Genomic DNA, 9,056 nt, shown 5'->3' on the forward strand with positions numbered 1-9,056 from the left:
TTGTGTCTGTGTCTACTATATGTTTTTTCATTGTAGTTACCATGAAACTTATGTAAAATTTTAATATTTATAACAGTTTATTTTAAGCTGATAGCAGCAACTTAGAGCATACACACAAACTACACTCTTAGTCCTCCACACACACTTTATGTTATTGATGGGTTTACTTCTTTTTATACTGTGTATCCATCAACACATTTTTATAGTTATAGTTATTTTAATACCCCTTTTAATTTTATAGTATAATTAAAAGGGATTTCTGGACCACCATTATAGTAATAATTATATTATAACATTCAATATATAAAACTCTATATGTTTACTTTTGTCAGTGAGGTTTATACTCTTATATGTTTTCATGTTGCTGTTTTTTTGTTGTTGTTGATACTGTATTTTAACTTGAAAAACTTCCTTTATCACTTCTTCAAAGGCAAGTATACTTGTAATGAACTTCCTCCATTTTTGTTTGTTTGGAAAAGTCTTTATCTCTCCTTTAGTTTTAAAGGACAGTTTTTGTCAGTTATACTATTCTTGATTGAAAGATTTTCTTTTTTTTTTTTTTTCCTTTTATAGTACCGTGAATATATCATTCTACTTTTTTCTGGCCTGGCAGGTTTCTGCTGAGTAATCTGCTGAGGATCTCATTAGATTTCCTCTGTATGTGACAAGTTGCTATTCTCTTGCTGCTTCCAAAATTCTCTCTTCATCTTTGACTTTCGACAATTTTATACGTATCAATGTAGATCTCTTTACATTTAATCTACTTTGGGTCCTTTGGATTCCATAAATATTTATGTCTATTTTCTCCCCGGTTTTGACAAAAGTTCAGCTACTATTTCTTTAAATACATTTTTTTGCTTATTTTTTTTCTCCTTCTTGGAATTTCGTAATCGTATATTGGCTCACGTGATGATGTCCCGTAAGTCCCATCGGCTTTATTCACTCTTTACTATTCTTTTACCCTCATTGTTTTTCTGCCAAGGTGATTTCAAGTGGCATATATTTGGGTTTACTGATGATTTTGTTCCACTGATTCTGCTGTTGCAGCTCTCAATTAAACCTCTCTATTAAACTATTATTTTATTGTCATTGTTTTTCTGCCCAGATTATTTCAACTGGCCTATATTTGGGTTTACTGATGATTCTGTTCAACTGATTCTGCTGTTGAAGCTCTCTATTAAATTTTTCAGTCCAGTCATTATGTTCTTCGGATCTAATTTTTTTATGGTTGCTGTCTCTTTGTTGAACTTCTAATTTTGTTCATGTATTATTTTCCTGATATTTTGAAGTTGTCTGTCTGCATTTTCTTGCATCTCATCGAGCTTCTTTAAAGGGATTATTTTGAATTTTTTTTCCTTTCTGTCAAGAAGTTTATAGGTCTCTATTTCTTTAGGGTTGATTACTGGAGTTTTATTTTATTTAACTTTGGTGGCATCATGATTCCCTGATTACTCATGACCTGGTGTCTTCACATTAGAGGGGAGATGTGGGTAATGTGAAACTGTTCTTCTTACTCTTTTCAACATATCTCATCTCTCTTTCTGTGCTCTAATAGAGCACTGTGACCTCTTATTGGGTTCCAAAGCTTTCTTGGAGATGTTTTTATCCTTACATGGTCATTAATTTGTGTTTTGTGGAGGCATGGGGGCTGGAAATTCTTACTTGGACTTCTTGCTGATGTTACTCCTGTAATCATTTCAGAATTCAATCTGAGCATTACCTTTTTGTATAAAAACATCTCAATAACTTTAAGACAATTACAAAAGTCCATAGTTTGGTTACAGTAGGTAGCCATGAACAGAGAGGAGAGTCCCTCCAACCCCACCACCAGAAATGTCAGGCAACCATCATGTGATGGTCAGGCTGTTATTAAACTGTCTCTCTAAAATAATAATTGTCCACAGTCAGTACCAGGGAAAGGCAGCCTCCCAATCAGTAGAAAAAACTTGAAACATGATCAGCAGCTTCCTGATAAGATCTCACGAGTTGGGCAAGTTGGCTCAAGCACGTGCATTAAGAGGCTAAATGGTGGACTTTAACTGATGTATGCCCTTCTAGGAACATTCAACGGGGAAGAGAAGAATGTGGCAAGGGAGCACATGTACAACTCCAGTAAACACACTGTGCATGTGCCCCCTCCTAAGTGCTAGCCGGCCACCACACATGCAGAAAGTCCACCTCAAGGGAAGAATTATGGGAAAAGAAATGCAAGATTCCAGAGGCATGTCAACACATAAAACCCGAAGTCAAAGGTCAAATCACATACTTGTTCTCAAGTTGCCTGTTGGCCCTCTTCCAAGTGTACTTTACTTCATTTCTGTCCTAAAACGTTTTAATAAACTTTCCCTTGTGCTCTAAAACTTGCCTTGGTTTCTCACTCTGCCTTCTGCCCCTCAGCTGAATTCTTTATTCTAAGGAGGCAACAATTGAGCTTGCAGCAGATGTGTACAAACTGACCCCTAGCAGTTTGACCAAAACACCTTACATGATCTGGCACTTATTTATTTCACTATGCTTATTCATAATCTTCTTTCACTTGATTTCAGTCCTTTAAAGCATAGCATCTTTTAAAAATTTCTTTATACATGTCATATTTTATTCTACCTTAGGGGGATCTTACATTATGTTGCTCGCATCTGGAGAGTTCCTACATCCCCCACCTTTATCAACCTAACTTCCAAGTTATCCTTCAGTCTTCAGCTTATAGTAATTTCTTTAAAGAATCCCAAGGTATGGCATATTGTACATCCTCAACAAATTCTAGTAAATCAATGACTAAATAGATAAATAAAATTTTCCTCCAAATTTTCTAGTTTTGATCAAATACTTCTGATATTTACTCATTGTACTTTATATTTTTTATAATTATTACCATGATAATTACTCAGTTGTGAAATGAGCTGTTTAATGTATACATCTCTTGCTTTATTACGAGCTCTATGAATGTAGGGGCCATGTTGGTGTTATTCATGATATTATTCCCAGTTTGAGTAAATATCTGTCCAATGAAATATATCAAACATAGAATGGAGATAAAGCTTTCATAATAAAGGCTCTAACATGACATATAGCCACAATTCGACAAACATGGAAAAACTCCAAGAATCCAGAGATTTTCTAAAAGTGTTAGAAATTTTACCAATAGCAGAACACTAATACATTTTTAATGTAATTTTTTTTTTTTTTTTTGAGACAGAGTCTTACTCTGTCACCCAGACTGGAGTGCAATGGCGCTATCTCAGCTCACTGCAACCTCTGCCTCCCAGGTTCAAGTGATTCTCCTACCTCAGCCTCCTGAGTAGCTACGACTCCAAGCATGTGCCACCATGCCCAGCTAATTTTTTATATGATTAGTAGAGATGGGGTTTCACTGTATTAGCCAGGATGGTCTTGATCTTCTGACCTCATGATCTACCCGCCTCAGCCTACCAAAGTGCTAGGAATACAGGCATGAGCCACCGTGCCTGGCCAATGTGACTTTTAAAATAATTTATCATCTCAAAATGTAGCACATGGTAGTAATAATAATGGTTATGTGAATCTAATTATGTCTTATTTAAACATTGAAATCTGGTTGGTGAAGTAGAAGCTGTAAGAATCATAGATGAGAATGGACATGTCAGGACTTAATCTTTTTTCTGCTCTAACATGTTGAATATCCTTCATGTAATAGGATGTGTTAATTGAGGACTTTTCCTTCTGACTGAAGCCTCATTAGTGAGAATAACAGATGACAATATAGGTGCTAGACATATTTACAGGACTTGGTACAGCAGCAAAATTGGTTTTCTGACCTTATCCCTCAACCTCCAGCCTATATATTAAAAAAAAAAAAAAAAAAAAGCCAAAGACTGATGGGAGAAAAGTTTTGAAATTTGTGTGTTTGTTTGTTAAAAAGTTGTGATTCTGTGCATTTTTTCTCTCAAGCCAAATGAGAAAATCTTAGAAACAACATAAAGTGAGTATGTTGGCCCGAAGCAAGACCTGACATTTGACCCCCTTGGTGGAAACCTATTAAGCAAATGAAAACTGTAGACTTGCTTTATATGAAACCAAAATAAATAAGAAAAATATTCACAGAAATCATCAATCTATCTGCCCAGGAGTTTAATGGCAGGGTACAATAAGTTGATGCTCTTGCCTGGGATGGCAAAATATGACTGGCTGGACCTGTCTAAGGAAGAAAAGTGGAGAAAAAGGGTCACAATCAGAACAACTAGCACTTACAGAATTGAGTGGAGCAAAGTGTTTTCATTTATGCCTCTGACAACAGCCATGTTGCAACTGTCTTGTAAACCTCCTCCTAACCTCCACAAGAAGATATAGCCTACTATGACAATACAGCCTGAAGAGAACAGTCTGACCCCGCTGATTCCCCCAAACTGAAGCCAAATGGAAGTAAAAAACGGTATATTCATGTGATATCAAATATTGCCTGGGAAGAATAATGAACTCATAAAAGCATTCCAAGAGAGAAGCAGCATTTGGACATTTGCACTAGAGAGCGAATGAATAGCGGATCTTAACAGCACCAGTCAAGTGAGACCCTTTCTTTCCTCCTTCCTTCTGCCGCTATCCTGGAGTAAAAGTAGCTTAATAAGTAGTAGGAGTTTTGAAAGAACAAGATCTAGAAATATATGCGAAGACACCACAGACATTTTCTGTCAAGGCTTCTGAGTCTATATGAAACTTAAAATGAGAAGAGAGAAACTTTGAATTAAGAGAGTTAAGTTTTGTATTAGAATGACTAATCTCTTTGTAACATGAAAATTTTATTTTTAACTGATAAAAGTGACTGAGAAAACTATGATTTTTTTCACTATATCATAGACAAGTCTGGAATACAGTTCTAACTGGGCTCGACTGAAGTAATTCTCTGATAACACTCTACGCAATATGGCCAGTTAAATAAACAAATTACATGATTCTGAAGGAATTTTCCTCTTTGTGATGCTACATTCTTCAAGCTAGGAAGCAGACATGCAAAATAGGCACTGTCAATCTCAGATGCCGTGTGTGTGTGTGTGTGTGTGTGTGTGTAATTGAAAACTAATAGTGGAAAGACAAGGTTCTGAGAAGAATTCATTTGGGTAAAGGGGGCACAAGAGACAACTTTCAGAGGCAACAGCGGCTAACTTCACAGAAGAAAGGTCCAATTCTCAGTATCAGGTGTATAAGTTCAGTCAGTGTGTGTGCCTAACAGGGCTGGTATTATATTTTTCCCCATTGGAAGAGCACAAGATAATTATTTTTGTCTACCTCACCTCTAAACATAATGATCTTATTCTAGAGAGACTGTAAGGTATCTAATATCCTTTAACAAATTTTCTGCTTATATTAAAAAGAGCTGGTTTCCATGGCTTTTCACTAAGAATTCTGATAAACACAGAGGGAAATGCAGGGATTATTTAAATGTCTGTTATATATTTTGCAAAGAAAATACTGTGTGTATCATATATGTATGGTCCTAGGGCCAGAAACTTTAAAAGGGGAAATGATTCAAGAGAATCTATTGGATCCCTGAAACTAATTTAATAACTGTAATAAAAGTTGAAAGGAAACAATGATGTCAGTACCAGAAGAGATGTATGTAAACTTGATCACTATGAGAAATCAAATTGATTAGGAGCACATAGTTTTTCCTCCAAAACAGAAATGCTAGATAAGGAAAAAGACAAAAATATTCCTAAGAGAGAGGGGAGGAGAAGGAAAGAAGGAAGGGTTGGGGAGGGGATAAGGGAGAAAGAAAGAAACCCAAGAGGCAGAGAAAAAAAGAGAACTCAAAGCCAAAGTAAGGAATAGAAGCAACCCATGGTGGTAGCAGAAACAGATTTTTGTCTGTCGGGTTTTATTTTTTCAATGCTGCCAGAAGCTGAGTGTAGTAGAACTGCACATGAGAGTAATATCTCAGACAGTTTGGCAGAAGACACAAGGCTCTTGGATCAGAAACTCCTGGGTGAGAGACATGGCATAGCAAGTAGCATGATAGTTATGTTTGCATTGATTCTCCTTGCCTCCCAAGTACCATGTGTATAATGTGGAGGCACATTCCAGTGGATCTTGTATGCACAGTGAATTAGAATCACAGCAATGGAACCCTGAACACAGGAAACCTCCAATTTAGTAAGGGGCTGCTAGCATACTTGCCTAGGCTTTGCCCTGATGGCGAGTATTCTCTTTGTTATCCATCCAGGAAACAATCTGTCCTTTTCCTAGGCAAAAGATATTATTTGTATTATTCATGCCTGTTTGTTATTAAAAACATATACACATGCACATAGGAAGACAGTTTGTAACAACGCTAGCCCTGTTTCTTTTCAGAAAACATGTAGAAGTACAATATAAAGAATTTTCTCCCAATCATATCAGAAGTCACAAAGGACTAGATACATCTCACTTGAGTCATTTTGCCTTGGCCATCTCTCTCACTATGAGGTCAGTGTCAACACACAAAAAATTGGCAACTGTAAAACCTCTGCCCACTGGTCCAGAAATGCAGGATAGAACGGATTTATCTAATCTTTGTGGTGGATGATAAAGGAGGTACCCAAGGGAAACTGAAACTCTAATTAGATTAGACATAGCTAAAGAGAGAATTAGGGAATCACAAGATATAAGCTAGGAGAAAGTAGCAAAGAAGATTTAATAATGAAAAGTGCAGCAGGAAACTCAGGATAAAATATAAAAATCTATATAAATAATATCAATCTAGGCCGGGCGCAGTGGCTCAAGCCTGTAATCCCACCACTTTGGGAGGCCGAGATGGGCGGATCACGAGGTCAGGAGATCAAGACCATCCTGGCTAACGTGGTGAAACCCCATCTCTACTAAAAAAAAAAATACAAAAAACTAGCCCAGTGAGGTGGCGGGCACCTGTAGTCCCAGCTACTCGGGAGGCTGAGGCAAGAGAATGGCATAAACCCGGGAGGCGGAGCTTGCAGTGAGCTGAGATCCGTCCACTGCGCTCCAGCCTGGGCGACAGAGCGAGACTCCGTCTCAAAAAATAATAATAATAATAATAATAATAATAATAATATAAATCTAAAGGGGAAAAAATAGAACCAATGGAAAATAGGCAATATGTAAAGAGAAAATAACAGAAATTTTCCTATAAAGACAGGTATCTTCACTTTAAAAAGAAAAACTAAATATTTAGCTTGATAATTTTATAATGAAACTGTGAAACTCTTTAAAGATAAAGAGAAAATCTTGAAGAATATGAGATAATATAATAATCTCTAGAATCCTCTAGAATTTAGAGATTACTATTTAAAAGCTTCAAATTGCTGGGATAAAAAAACTATTCACCTAGAATTCTATATCCATCCAAACCAAAAAAGAAAAAATAAAATGAAGAATAAGAGTGTTACTTACTCATAAACTATCACTGAGAGGTTTACTTTAGCAACAGAAGAATTGAAATCTGAATAAAGAGTGAAACATGAAAAGCAATGGTAAACAAACAACTCAATAAATTAGCTTGGTAAAGCTGTTAACTATGAAAACAAAACAGGCTGGGCATGGTGGCTCATACCTGTAATCCCAGTACTTTGGGAGCCTGAGGCGGGTGGATCACCTGAGGTCAGGAGTTTGAGACCAGCGTGGCCAACATGGTGAAACCGTGTCTCTACTAAAAATACAAAAAAAAATTAGCTGGACATGGTGGCAGGTACATGTAATCTCAGCTACTTGGAAGGCTGAAACAGGAGAATTGATTGAACCTGGGGGCAGAAGTTGTAGTGAGCCAAGATCGTGCCACTGCACTCCAGCTTGGGCAACAGAGTGAAACTCTGTCTCAAAAAACAAAAACAAAAACCTAATTTTGTTGGTTTTCATGACAATATTGAATGAAATTACTCAACAAACACATGGGTGATATAGCGGAACTTGGAGTTTACAGCTAAAATATTTGAAGTTCCTTTACTTCGTAGGATGGAGGATAGAAATATTGATAATTTATTATTCTTGTATGTAAGTTCCAAACAGTAGTTGGTTTGTTTGTATCCTGCAGTAACTACAGCACTGAAAATGATCTCTGCCATGTATTTTGTTTGTTTTATTTAGTAATGACTGTGGCTTCATACATTTTTGCTTTGTTTTTCCCTTTTTTGTGGATAAACTTTTTAACTTATGCCAGTTTTAGGTTTGCAGGACTATTACAAAGACATTGCAAACAGTTTCTATATATCCCACACCCGGTTCCTCTATTATTAACATCTTAGCTTAATGTAATACATTTGTTACACATAATGCGTAAATATTAATACATCGTTAGTGAAGTCCATACTTTACTTCAGTTTCCTTGGTTTTCTCCTATTCTTTTTTTTCTCTTCCCGTATCCTACTTAGTTTACCACATTAAATTTAGTTTTCAGCTTTTCTTAGGTTCCTCTTGGTTGTGACAATTTTGCACAATTTTCTTGTTTCTAATAATCTTTTCAAAACTTCTGTTTTGAAAAGAATTAGGTAGCTTTTGTAGAACATCTTCCAATTAGAATTTGCCTCATGTCTTGCTCCTGATTCGACTAGAGTGATATGTTTGGTTGACAAAGACCACAGAAGAAAAGTGCCATTCTTATCACATCATATCAAGAGTATAATGATATAGGACTTGTTGTCACTAACCTTGATCACCAGGTAGTGTTTGTCAGTTTCTTTCCCTGTAAAGTTGTTTTCTCCCTTTTCATGCTGTATTCTTTTTTAAGGGAAGTTGTTATGCACAGCCCACATTTTAGAAATAGGGTTGTTTATAACTTCAGTTTTATAAAAGATATACCTCCTCATTTAAAAAATTTTTAATACAGAAGAATATAAAGGGGAAAGTAAATGTAACAGTTTTAAATGCAATGAGTATTTTGGAAAATATCATTTTATACATTTCTATATTCATACACAAATACATATACACAGATATGCTCACATGGCACATTCAAACATATGGTTTTACATGTAAGGAACCATGCTACAATAACTGTATTTTACATTTTTATATACCCTTTTTGAATGCAGACTTCCTTCCTTCCTTCCTTCCTTCCTTCCTTCCTTCCTTCCTTCCTT

This window comes from Piliocolobus tephrosceles, chromosome 2 (assembly GCF_002776525.5).
Source record: "Piliocolobus tephrosceles isolate RC106 chromosome 2, ASM277652v3, whole genome shotgun sequence".
Lineage (NCBI taxonomy): Eukaryota > Metazoa > Chordata > Mammalia > Primates > Cercopithecidae > Piliocolobus > Piliocolobus tephrosceles.